The following is a 12,220-nucleotide window of genomic DNA, read 5'->3' as shown; positions in this document are numbered from 1 at the left end:
TGCAGTAATCGTTGCTAAATCCGGGATAAATTTTCCGACGTATGTTACAAGACCTAAAAAACTTCTAACTTCGTCAGAAGAACGAGGTTCACGAAATTTCTGTAGCGCTTGTACTTTTTCCTCTGTAGGCCGAATTCCGTCCGAAGAGAGAATATGTCCCAAAAACTCTAACTGTATTGCTTTGAAGATGCATTTCTCTTGGTTGAGAAGTATATTACGGTCTTTTAGAGCTGAAAGAACTTTGTTTAAAGCATTATCATGCTCTTCCTCCGTTTCTCCGAATACTACGACATCGTCAATATAACTGATTACGTTGTCGCAGTCAGCAAGAATCTGTTCCATAACTTTCTGGAACATTTTGGGGGCACATGAAACGCCAAACATCAGCCTTTTGTATCTATATAATCCCTTGTGGCAAATGAAAGTTGTAATAGATCGAGATTCTTCATCTAATTCAATCTGTATTTTAGTAGGATTTGTATTATTAATTTTAATATAATTCTCAGAATTTTGTTTTTCATCTTGAATTTACCTGATGGAACGCGTCTTTAATATCCAGACGACTGAAGAACTTAGCCGACTTGAGGCGTGGGAGAAAACTCTCGAAAGTTGGCATCATATGACGTTCTCTTATGATGGCCTGATTAGCGCGTCGCATGTCGACACACAAACGAAGGTCTCCATTATCTTTGACAATAATTACCAATGGAGAAACCCATGCTGCTGTTCCTGAAATAGGTTCAATAATATCAGAAACTAGCAGTTGCTCCAATTTCTCTTCAATTCGGGTGAGGAGTGCGATTGGCGGACGTCTAACTCGTTGAGCAACAGGAGGCACATCACTATTGACTGGAATTTTCAACCGAACGTTCTTCATCTTGGGAAAAGGCCTTCCAGCTACAGGCACAATTTCGTTGATCGATGTGTCCACAGCATTCAGCCCAATTTTCAACACCCCCAAGCGCTTCGCAGTATCTTTCCCCAATAATGGTTGCAACCCATCCTCCATCGCCAACAGTGATCACTGATTCAAAAACATGCGACACGACCAACGGCTTCGCATCTCGACCATAAACTCGCAACACGGTATTCGGGACCTTGCTTGGTTGCCAGCATGGGACACCTTGCGCTAGCATGCTTTTCCAAGTGGTGTCATCTATAATATTCTTGCAGCTGCCAGAATCAATCAGCATTTGAATTAGGACATTTCCCACTTCGGCCCAAAGATTTTCGTCGCCATCGCAAGCTTGCAAAATTCATTTCTTTCGAAAGATTCGTGCTGCTTTGGACTGAAATGATCGTCCAATTTGTCGATTGCTGTTTTGTACACTGAGGAAAAAATGTGTATATATTATATGTGTCTGCTATATAGATTTTTGCAATTGCCTTTAGCCAATATATTTTATGTGTATATGTTATGAAAAATTGATTAGTGATACACATAAAATATATTGGCCATAACAGATGTGTTGTATAATTAAAGGTAATATTATCAATTCATATTCTTAATAGGAACCATTCGCATTTATATGAACTTTATTGTGGGGCATTAATGGAGATAAAAAAGTATAAATAAATACACTACAAAAATATCAATATTTTTTTACATGTTTTGCTACACATAAAATTTGTAGGAATAATCAGCCATGTATTTTATTTGTTAAGTAATATTCAATAACAATACTCCTTTTCCAAAATATGTGTGAGAACTAATGGTAAAAATCCATAACATCTCACACATAAACTGAATTATTGTCATTGATACTATTGATCTGCGTAGAGATATGTATATCTAAAATACTTACAAAAAAGGAAAGAATGCAAAATGGCGGAATTCTGTAGTTTCCATGCCATCGCGGTTCACAAAGCTTTATAAATCTTTTTTTTAAGTAATAAAAGTAAAAAAATAAGTCTATTTCTTACATAGATCGTTTTCTAATGTTGCACTTATTTGGATAACAACAACAAGATCTTGTATCAAGTTTAGCAAAAAAAAAATGTGTTTCGATTTATCAACCAAGCTCGTAAAACTGGATAATAACAGAAATAATAACAGTCTCCCATCACCAAATCCGCTTCCAAATTAGCTTCCATCATCGAGCGGTCCTCTCCGGTCTTCAAACAGTTTCGGAGCAGCAAAACACGCCGGAGAACGCCCGAAAGATCAAGTTCTTACAACTGGCCAATAACGGAAATAACAACAGTCTCCCATCACCAAATCCGTTTCCGAACGAGCTGCCATCATCGAGCTGACCTCTCCAGTCTTCAAAATGAATCGTTACGGAGCAGCAATGTATGCCGGAGAATGCCAGGAAGATCGAGAACCATATCACCGGTAAGACGAGGAACCGTATCGGGATGCCTTTTGCCCCTCTGGGCAGCGTTGGATCTGAAGATTTTTAACAATAGAGCCAAAAAGAAAACTATCATTACGAAGAGCTAGCTGTGTTTGGCGCAGGAGGAAATCGTGCCCATCATTCAACTGCGCTCGCAGTAGATTATTGTTCCGAATGGTCGGTTTGGCGCAAGAGCACGGAATGTTGTGCCGGGAAATGCATTCGGACTTCGCATTTTGTGCAGGTAAAGTTTCTATAGTTATGCAGATAAACAATGACTTCAATAATAAAAATAATCATTCATTTTAGATAAAGTACTGTAACCAGTATCCAGATGTCTACAAATACGACAATACGGCGAAGGCAACAAAGAGGAGTAAAAAGGTCTGGGACAGATAGCTGCTGTTTCCTGCAGTCTGTCTGTCAGTCGGGTGGAGCTTAGTCGTCTGTCAGCAGATAGTGTGCACTTCGACCATAGGGAAGATGTATTCCTGAACACACGTTGCTGAACACATCCCAACGGAAGCGGATCGATGTTTCACCTTTAATGGCAATGCGCTGTGGCTGGGTGCGATTCTGCCAAAGGATTGCCTCACAATTATTAGATTACCTCCGTCAGCTGTAGGTTTTATATGTAAAGGATGTGAATAATTATTCCACTGGCCGGGTATAAGTGCCAATGTGCGTAATCGTAATAAGTGCCAAAATTCATCGAAATAAGAGTGGACAATGATAAACGAATGGCGTTAGTACAGTGATTATATTGAATGTATATATTTTCAAGGCATGTTATATGACTGTTTTATTCTCGGTTTTATCTTTGTTTTTTCAATAAAATTTTTAAAAAATCGATGGTTATTTATTTATACTTTTTTATCTCCATTAATGCCCCACAATAAAGTTCATATAAATGCGAATGGTTCCTATTAAGAATATGAATTGATAATATTACCTTTAATTATACAACACATCTGTTATGGCCAATATATTTTATATGTATCACTAATCAATTTTTCATAACATATACACATAAAATATATTGGCTAAAGGCAATTGCAAAAATCTATATAGCAGACACATATAATATATACACATTTTTTCCTCAGTGTAACCATCGATTTTTTAAAAATTTTATTGAAAAAACAAAGATAAAACCGAGAATAAAACAGTCATATAACATGCCTTGAAAATATATACATTCAATATAATCACTGTACTAACGCCATTCGTTTATCATTGTCCACTCTTATTTCGATGAATTTTGGCACTTATTACGATTACGCACATTGGCACTTATACCCGGCCAGTGGAATAATTATTCACATCCTTTACATATAAAACCTACAGCTGACGGAGGTAATCTAATAATTGTGAGGCAATCCTTTGGCAGAATCGCACCCAGCCACAGCGCATTGCCATTAAAGGTGAAACATCGATCCGCTTCCGTTGGGATGTGTTCAGCAACGTGTGTTCAGGAATACATCTTCCCTATGGTCGAAGTGCACACTATCTGCTGACAGACGACTAAGCTCCACCCGACTGACAGACAGACTGCAGGAAACAGCAGCTATCTGTCCCAGACCTTTTTACTCCTCTTTGTTGCCTTCGCCGTATTGTCGTATTTGTAGACATCTGGATACTGGTTACAGTACTTTATCTAAAATGAATGATTATTTTTATTATTGAAGTCATTGTTTATCTGCATAACTATAGAAACTTTACCTGCACAAAATGCGAAGTCCGAATGCATTTCCCGGCACAACATTCCGTGCTCTTGCGCCAAACCGACCATTCGGAACAATAATCTACTGCGAGCGCAGTTGAATGATGGGCACGATTTCCTCCTGCGCCAAACACAGCTAGCTCTTCGTAATGATAGTTTTCTTTTTGGCTCCATTGTTAACAATCTTCAGATCCAACGCTGCCCAGAGGGGCAAAAGGCATCCCGATACGGTTCCTCGTCTTACCGGTGATATGGTTCTCGATCTTCCTGGCATTCTCCGGCATACATTGCTGCTCCGTAACGATTCATTTTGAAGACCGGAGAGGTCAGCTCGATGATGGCAGCTCGTTCGGAAACGGATTTGGTGATGGGAGACTGTTGTTATTTCCGTTATTGGCCAGTTGTAAGAACTTGATCTTTCGGGCGTTCTCCGGCGTGTTTTGCTGCTCCGAAACTGTTTGAAGACCGGAGAGGACCGCTCGATGATGGAAGCTCATTTGGAAGCGGATTTGGTGATGGGAGACTGTTATTATTTCTGTTATTATCCAGTTTTACGAGCTTGGTTGATAAATCGAAAAACTTTTTTTTTTTTGCTAAACTTGATACAAGATCTTGTTGTTGTTATCAAAATAAGTGCAACATTAGAAAACGATCTATGTAAGAAATAGACTTATTTTTTTACTTTTATTACTTAAAAAAAAGATTTATAAAGCTTTGTGAACCGCGATGGCATGGAAACTACAGAATTCCGCCATTTTGCATTCTTTCCTTTTTTGTAAGTATTTTAGATATACATATCTCTACGCAGATCAATAGTATCAATGACAATAATTCAGTTTATGTGTGAGATGTTATGGATTTTTACCATTAGTTCTCACACATATTTTGGAAAAGGAGTATTGTTATTGAATATTACTTAACAAATAAAATACATGGCTGATTATTCCTACAAATTTTATGTGTAGCAAAACATGTAAAAAAATATTGATATTTTTGTAGTGTAGAGATCAATTTTTTTAGCAATATCTTCTTGAACATCTGCACCCTCTATTGAATAGAACCATAGAACCTTAGCCAATAGAATGTTTCTCAATTTTGTAGCGTTTTTCTCTTCACTGACAGCAGCGATCACTTCGAAGTTTCTTTTCCACCGCAGCCATTCTTTACGTATTTGCGTTTCGGGAAGGTGGTTAAATTTAAATGGACAGATGTTCCAATTTTCCATTCTTAGTAGGCATTGACTTTGACGACAGCTGAAAACAAATTTTTGAGTACCCACGTGGGCATCGTTACCATGGCAACGTTATAACAAATTCAAACATGCTTTTTTTTACCTTTACTATATGCTCCGGATTAAACAGATTTTCGATTTTATTATTTTTTTAGAGACCCTTGGCCTTTTCGTGTTGTCTTTCAGCGGATTAGCTTTTTCTGCTTTTCTGCTTCACGCAGCGGCTGCTCGCCTCGTTTCTGCTTCCGCGCAGCGGCTACACGCCTACATTTCTGGAAAAGCGGCTTGACGCCTGTCCCTGCTCTACGGCAGCGGAAGAATCTGTTTCTGCTTATTAACAGCGGCTTTTGCCTGTTTATGCGTAGCTGCAGTGGCTTCTTGCCTGATGGTATTGTCAGTTTCGCTGGTAACAAAACGCGCCGATCACTTTTTAAGCACCTTTAAAATCGTCGCCAATATCATTATTTTCAATCTGTGGTAGTTCAAAGCCAAATTATGAAAATATGCATGAAAAATAGTACTAAATTTCGGGAAATAATGTGATTATTGAAATCAAACAATTTTGTTCACAGTTGATCTGACAGATCTTATGGCCATTTTTGCTGGCGACGATTTCGGCGACGATTTGCTTTGCGACGATTTCAAATCGTCGCGGCCGATAAGGTGGGAAATTGATAATAAAATAGATTTTTCAAAATGTTTCCTTAATATGTATGTTTGATTTCAGGCTAAACTTTTTTTCTTTTTACTTACAAACTATGGTTCCACCCAATCGTCGCCAGATGTGGTACTCCGGATTAAGGACCGGCTTGTAGTTCACTTTACACTAGTTTTACGGATTCACTTAGGAATATACAAACACGTCTTACTCTTCCAGATGCTCAATTTATTCTCCCTCCTAAAGTCATGGCCTACTACTACAAAATAAAAGTACTGCTTAGCACAGTGTCTAAAACGAAGCTAAAAAAACACAACTTAACTCACCGAGTGGTGATACTGCCTTTCTCGCATTTAGCCAAGACACCAACCTTATATGGCGCTTATATAGTTCGATTCCATTTTCTTAATAACTTTCAAACGCAATGGTCGATCGTTATCAAATTCAATAGTGATCAACAAGGCGTTGTCCCCTTTCGAATGCAACTTGTTGCGAGGAAATCGGTTAAGAATTACTATATGAAAAAGTGGCTAATGTTTTTCGGTTTTCGTGTGCACACACACACACACATACACACGGACAGACAGACATTTGTTCAGCACGACGAGCTGAGTCGATTGATATATAACATCATGGGTCTCCGAGACTTCTATAAAAAGTTCGATTTTGGAGTGAAATGATAGCCTTTCGGTACAACTTTGTTGAACGAGAAAGGCAAAAAAGTTATACACTCCCCCCACAGTTATGGAACGCTCAACGATGCTCTCAACATTCAACTTCATAACGCCACAAAATCAACCAATGAATCGCCTGCTTTGAGCGTGCTTAAAGCGGCACACTAGGAGTTAACTTTCGGAAATCAGTATGGCGAAAGGCATCTAAGGTTCGATTTCTCAAAATTAAGCACCTTCATCGAAAAAATATTTGGTAGGCGTAGTAGCGGACACCTTCCTTCATAACCGGTACCAAATAGTTTTTCATGAAAAGTTCCTAATTTTGAAAAACCCGCGTTAGATGTCTTTCGCCATACACATTTCTGGTGGTTAACTCTTGCTGGCTATTTGCGCATATACGATAGCGCCTGGATGTGGAAGCGGCGGGTAGAACATCAGCCACTGCCATTAATTCATTGTAGATATTCATACATGGATATAATCATTATACCAAGGAATGTAATTGTCGCTGAAAAATGCAAAAAACAAGCGACAAAAGAGAATAGAGATAACTCTTTGTCCTCATCTGCAGAGGATAAAGACATTGTTGCGCTCTATTTTATTTGCAACAAACATGGAGAGGTAATTGTTGTGAACTTTTCAAACTGCGATAACTTGTATATTTCAGAAGTAAAACACAAATCATGACAACAGATGGTTAAGTTTATGTCTAAACTATGATAACTGATATTTATTTAACCAAAAACATCATCGAAAACCGACTACTTCTCAAAATGCACGGCAAGCGATCATTGTCCTATTCTGTTGCAGTTTGGGACAAACGCTTATTGCGAGTTGAGTTTGTCCCAACATTTACAAGAGAGGACAATGTTGTTGTCATTGGCAATGTTGTTATTTTACATTCCTTGCAATATACTGATCCTATGGGATCTAAGCTTTCGATGCGATGTGTGAAAACCAATCTAAAATGGGTTTTATTATAATAAAATAATGAGCTTTCAATCGATGGCAAATAACCATATTATGTAACACTGCGTTCAAGATAACGGCGAATAAAAACAATACCGTTTTTAAGCAATTAAATATCAGTTACAATTGAAGCGGGCTTGGTAGTCATATGGCTACTGCTTCTGCCTCATACGCAGGAGGTCGTGGGTTCAATCCCAGGTCCGTTCCATTCTCCTACTTTGTATCTTTCTCTTTATTTCTCATGTTCTAGCAATCGCTAGAACTGGAAATGGACTTCCATACCGTTTCCATTACTATTCCTATACCTTCAACTTGAGTATTCTAACAGTAATCTGCTAGAATGAATCGCCTGCTTTGAGCGTGCTTACAGCGGCACACTAGGAGTTAACTTTCTGAAATCAGTATGGCGAAAGGCATCTAAGGTTCGATTTCTCAAAATTAAGCACCTTCATCGAAAAAATATTTGGTAGGCGTAGTAGCGGACACCTTTCTACATAACCGGAACCAAATAGTTTTTCATGAAAAGTTCCTAATTTTGAGAAAACCCGCATTAGATGTCTTTCGCCATACAAATTTCTGGCGGATAACTCCTGCTGGCTATTTTGCGCATATACTATAGCGCCTGGATGTGACAGCGGCGGGTAGAAAATCAGCCACTGCCAATAATTCATTGGAAATGAACTATAGAGCTCGTTTCCTACATCCAATTAGAAATTCCATCAGTTACCTTCTCCTATCTATCACATTGGCAGCTCGTTAACCAAGACGGACCTCTGCCTCTCCAACCTAACCCAGAAATTCCAACAAATTCCGCATGAACTCGTGGCAAGTGCAGAGGTATATTCGGCTTGCAGTGGGCGAGTGATTGCATCATCATTTCCTCCCCCTTCCCTACATTGACTTGCATTCTGACGTGGCAGGCGCCAGTATGACCTAACAAATGAGATCACCAGTACTTGTACATTGAAGATGTGTGCTAGTCCCAAGTAAACATCTGTTGGTTCCCTGTGCAAGAACAGCTGATCTGGTCATAATGGAGTAGCAACTACGAGCAGTCAATCAAGCTCAAGCTCAAGCTCAATTAAATATCAGTTACAAACTCGTTCGTACTGCCAATGTAAATAGCTGCAATAGAAAAGTAACATACAGTTATTGCTTTTGATCCTGGATGTCTTGGTATTATTGTAATACATTCGTTATACATCCATTCGATTGCCAAGCTCATCGTCTTAGCAGTCTACTGATCTCGCTTCTCTATTTGCGCCTCGATCGGTTTTCTTACTGGTAAAATCAGCAGTGTTTCAAATCGTTCGGGGCTGTCAGTTTGAATATTAATCTGGAACATTCATTTTCCCCGAGATTCAAATATTTTTCAATTGTTTTGGTGTATAAATGCGTCATTTTATCTACCGATTAATCCACTTTTCAATTACGGCGCCTTTCTTGGCAGCAACATAATGATTTCATTTAATTAAAAATTTGAAAAACATGAATGGAACACTGCTGGAGAAACCAACATGTTTGTTCTATTTCGCTCCAGATTCAAACTAGAATAGTGGTCGAAAATTTGGAATGAAACTGAATCACTTCTGATTTCACTCCTTACTTACTTATGGATCCTGTACACCTCCGGTGGTGCAAAGGGCCGACTTGAAAGATCTGATGAGCGTTGCCCGGCTATCGCTTTAACCTGTTGCCAGGTTAGATTTGTTAGCGTTTTGTACTATTTCGTAGCTTCACCTTAATAATCTTCCCCTTTCATATTTTGTATAAACTAGTAACACTGATGTCACAAAAACTACTTAATCTGTACCAACAGTCATGTGAATAAAACTAAAATGTGTTTAATTGTTTCCTCTAGTAAATCGGTTTTTAATACGTTATTTCACGGAATTTTCCCACCAAATTTCCAATTAACCAAAAAGATTTCGGTCGACTTCTTTTATTTCTTTATTGAGGCTTCGCCACCAAGAACCTCTGGGTCTGCCTCTGCTGCGATGTCCCGCTGGGTTCCAGTCTAATGCTTGTTTACAGATTTCGTTTCCGCCCCTACGTAGAGTGTGGCCGACCCAGCCCCACTTCCGATCCCGAATTTCTGTTGCTATCGGCCTTTGGTGACAACGACGATGGAGCTCTTTGTTTGAGATCCAGTTGTGAGGCCACCAGGCCCGAATTATATACCGCAGGCATCTGTTGATGAACACCTGCAGCCGTTGAGTGTTCTCCACTGATACACACCATGTTTTGCTAGCGTATAACAGCACAGATTTCACGTTAGAGTTGAAAATTCGTATTTTGGTGCGTTCACTTATCTGCCTGTTTTTCCAGATATTTCTTAAACTCGCAAAGGCAGCCCTTGCTTTCTTGATCCGTGCGCCTATGTCGATCTTGGTACCGCCGTCTGACGCCATTTGGCTACCAAGATATTGGAAGCCTTCAACATTCTCCCCTGAATGCCCGGCTACTGTGAAACTGGAAGGAGTCACCGTGTGTACATCCAACGATTTGGTTTTGTTGACGTTGATGACTAAACCTGCCGAGGAGGAGCGCTCGGCAAGGTCGTTGAGCTTACTCTGCATATCAGAGCGCCTTTGCGCGAGGAGTGCAACGTCATCAGCCAATTCGAAGTCGTTTAGGTGCTCCATGGTTAAAGGCTGCCATAACAGCCCGCGATTTGGTTCACAGTCAATCGCATCTACCAGAATCTCATCGATTACGATGAGGAACAGTAACGGTGATAAAATACATCCCTCACACCAGCTACGACCCGGATAGGGTCGGGCAGGACCCCATTGTGCAGCACTCTACACGAAACGGCCTCGTACTGTGCTTCGATGAGGTCGATGATTTTCTCAGGAACCCCCTTGCGTCTCAGGGCGCCCCACATATTCTCATGATTGAAACGGTCGAAAGCTTTTTCGTAGTCAATGAATACCAAGAACTCTTGGAATTCGTTGATCTGCTCCAGAATGATGCGGAGCGTGACAATATGGTCCACACAGGATCTTCCGGCACGGAATCCGGCTTGCTGCCGACGGAGAGTCGCATCTCCTGAATCCGGGCTAGGATAATTTTGCACAGAACTTTGAGAACGGTACACAGCAACATAATGCCTCGCCAGGTATCGCATACAGTCAGGTCACCCTTTTTGGGCACCTTCACTAAAATACCTTGCGTCCAGTTGACCGGGAAAGTTGCGGTGTCCCAGATATTACGAAATAAACGATTCAGTAGTTGAGCGGATGTCATGGGGTCAGCTCTGAGCATCTCGGCTGATATGCGGTCGACCCCTGGGGCTTCATTAGATTTCATGCTTTGGATGGCTGTTTGAATCTCTAGCAGTGATGGAGCCTCGGTATTGACACGTGTTATACGTCGGATCCTAGGCAGATCATGGCAGGCACTTGAAAAAGTTGTTCGAAGTGCTCGAACCAGCGTTTCAGATGGTCAGTTGGGTCGGTCAATAACTGATCATTCGCGTCTTTCACAGGCATCGTTGCATTCATCTTCGCCCCGCTTAAGCTTCGTGAGATATCGTAGAGGAGGCGAATATCCCCGGTTGCGGCGGCTCTCTCTCCTTCGTCGGCCAGAGAGTCTGCCCACGCTCGCTTGTCCCGTCGACATGAGCGTTTTACTTCCGCGTATCGTTGACGGGCTAAGACTTTGGCTCCTCTGGATTTCGATCGCTCTATCGCGGCTTTGGCTTCTCTTCGATCCTCTATCTTCCTCCAGGTCTCATAGGTGATCCATTGTTTTTTCTGGGTGCGTAGTTCGCCCAGATTGTTCTCGCTGGTGGCGATGAAGGCATTCTTGATGGCGGTCCATTGGTCTTCCACGCTGCCACCTTCCGGAATATCTGCAGTACGCGTCTCCAGTTCTTCAACGAAGGACCGTTTCACCGTGGCATCTTCCAGTCGGCGTGTGTTGAATCGTCGTCCAACTCTTTCCTCCTGCCGGCGAATCCGCGCAATGTGCAGGCCTATTTCGCCGATGAGGAGGTGATGATCAGACGCGATATCGGCACTACGTTTATTCCGTACATCAAGAAGGCTCCGTTTCCATTTTCGGCTGATGCAGATGTGGTCGATTTGATTTTCTGTAAAGCCGTCACGGGAGACCCACGTGACCTTGTAAACCGGTCGATGAGGGAAGAGCGATCCCCCGATCACCATGTCGTTATTACCACAAAAGTCTGCAAACAGCTCTCCGTTTTCGCTCATTTCTCCGAGACCATGGCGTCTCATAATGCGCGTCCCCCTTTCATTTATAGGTTCCCACTTCATAAGCGCAGAGTGTGCCTGAGCGCTTAGTAGGAAGCCAACTCCGCGATGCCGGGGAGCGTGTTCACCTCGTAAACCAGAGTATAGCAGAAAAAATTATATAAAACAATGTTTATTAGCGAAAAAATTGTTCAGTGCAATATGAATATGAGTTAAATTGTTGGACCAAGTGGTAAAACTAGCAAATTATCCTCGTTTTATGATTGAATTCAACGCAAGTCCTTAACGTGTTCATTTTACCACCTGTTCCCCTACAAATTTATGGTGATATCAGGAAGCTAATGAGATGGAGGAGGACAGCACTGTAATGCAACCTCACACGCTCGGAAGGTGATTTTACGGGATTTGG

General features: G+C 41.0%; 2 long non-coding RNA genes across 2 annotated transcripts; one reads left to right on the top strand and one right to left on the bottom strand.

The window, feature by feature from the left end:
* Nucleotides 1-1,828: 1,828 nt before the first annotated feature.
* On the top strand, nt 1,829-3,186 carry LOC134219199 (uncharacterized). Its single transcript, XR_009981513.1, has 2 exons — nt 1,829-2,580; nt 2,646-3,186. It is a non-coding gene; the product is annotated as an uncharacterized LOC134219199 (long non-coding RNA).
* A 266-nt stretch (nt 3,187-3,452) lies between these two features.
* LOC134219198 (uncharacterized) lies at nt 3,453-4,698 on the bottom strand. The gene is made up of 2 exons (XR_009981512.1): nt 4,059-4,698; nt 3,453-3,993 (listed from the first exon to the last, which is right to left on the bottom strand). It is a non-coding gene; the product is annotated as an uncharacterized LOC134219198 (long non-coding RNA).
* Nucleotides 4,699-12,220: the final 7,522 nt, after the last annotated feature.

Source organism: Armigeres subalbatus, chromosome 3 (assembly GCF_024139115.2).
Source record: "Armigeres subalbatus isolate Guangzhou_Male chromosome 3, GZ_Asu_2, whole genome shotgun sequence".
Taxonomy (NCBI): Eukaryota; Metazoa; Arthropoda; class Insecta; order Diptera; family Culicidae; genus Armigeres; species Armigeres subalbatus.
The sequence above is the reverse complement of the archived record's forward strand: the minus strand, read 5'-3'. Positions and strand labels throughout refer to the sequence as shown.